The following is a 1,214-nucleotide window of genomic DNA, read 5'->3' as shown; positions in this document are numbered from 1 at the left end:
ATTTTATAGCCGGGCTCGGTGGCTCAGCCTGCAATCCCGCGCCTTTGGGAGGCTGAGATGAGTGGATTGCCTGAGCCCGCGGGTTCGAGACCCGCCTGGGCAGCGAGACCTCATCTCTACAATAAATCAAAAAATCAGCCGGGCGTGGTAGCGCGTGCCTGTAATTCCGGCTACTCGGAAGGCTGAGGCGGAAGGATCGCCGGAGCCCAGCGGCTCGAGGCTGCGGTGGCCGGGAGCGGCCACTGCACTCCAGTCTGGGCAACAGAGCGAGACTCCAACTCAAAAAAAAATACATTTTATTTTGTATATTTGAGGTTGACTACATGTGAAATATATGTAGATGGTAAAATGTTTACTAGAGTAAAACAACTTATCTATTATGTCAAATAGTTACTTTTTACAGTTTTCAAATATAATTATTTCATTCTGTGTTTTTACTGTATTTTTGAATAGGTACTGTATGGCATGAAGTATTTATTTTTTTATTTTAAAGGGGTGGGGTACAATTCAGGGGTAGGTACATAAGTAGTCATTGTTCAGGTGACGTTTGGGCCTCCCATTGGTCCTCACTTCACCTGCTTTTGGATCAGGTACCCTTATTAATGTTATGTTCCCCCTCCTTCCTCTGGCAGTGATCTGCCACTGCCACTTTTTAATGTAGTAATATGATAAATGTTCAGGGTCCACTTATGAGTAAGAACATGTGGTACTCAGTTCTTTGTTTCTGGGATAGATCACTGAATTTGATCGACTCTAATTCCATCCAAGTTGCTGTGAAGTCCATAATTTTGTCCTTCTTTATGGCTGCGTAATATTCCTTCATGCATGTGTGCCACATCTTTTTTTATCCAGTCTACTTTCGATGAGCAGCATGGTTGGTTCCATGTTTTTGCTATTAATGCTTAATGATTAATGCTGCAATAAACATGCATGCACAGGTATCTCAAATTATAAGAATCTTAGAAAACACAGAATACACCCTTACAGAAATTGGAATAGGCAACCAATTCCTGATCAAAACCCCAATAACCCATGCCATAAGAGATGAGACTAGCCGGGCTCGGTGGCTCAGCCTGTAATCCTGCGCCTTTGAGAGGCTGAGCTGAGTGGATTGCCTGAGCCCGCGGGTTCGAGACCCGCCTGGGCAGCGAGACCTCCTCTCTACAATAAATCAAAAAAAATCATCCAGGCATGGTAGCGCATGCCTGTAGTTC

This window comes from Carlito syrichta, unplaced genomic scaffold (genome assembly GCF_000164805.1).
Source record: "Carlito syrichta isolate Samal-C Ts95f unplaced genomic scaffold, Tarsius_syrichta-2.0.1 Scaffold78725, whole genome shotgun sequence".
Taxonomy (NCBI): Eukaryota; Metazoa; Chordata; class Mammalia; order Primates; family Tarsiidae; genus Carlito; species Carlito syrichta.
The sequence above is the reverse complement of the archived record's forward strand: the minus strand, read 5'-3'. Positions refer to the sequence as shown.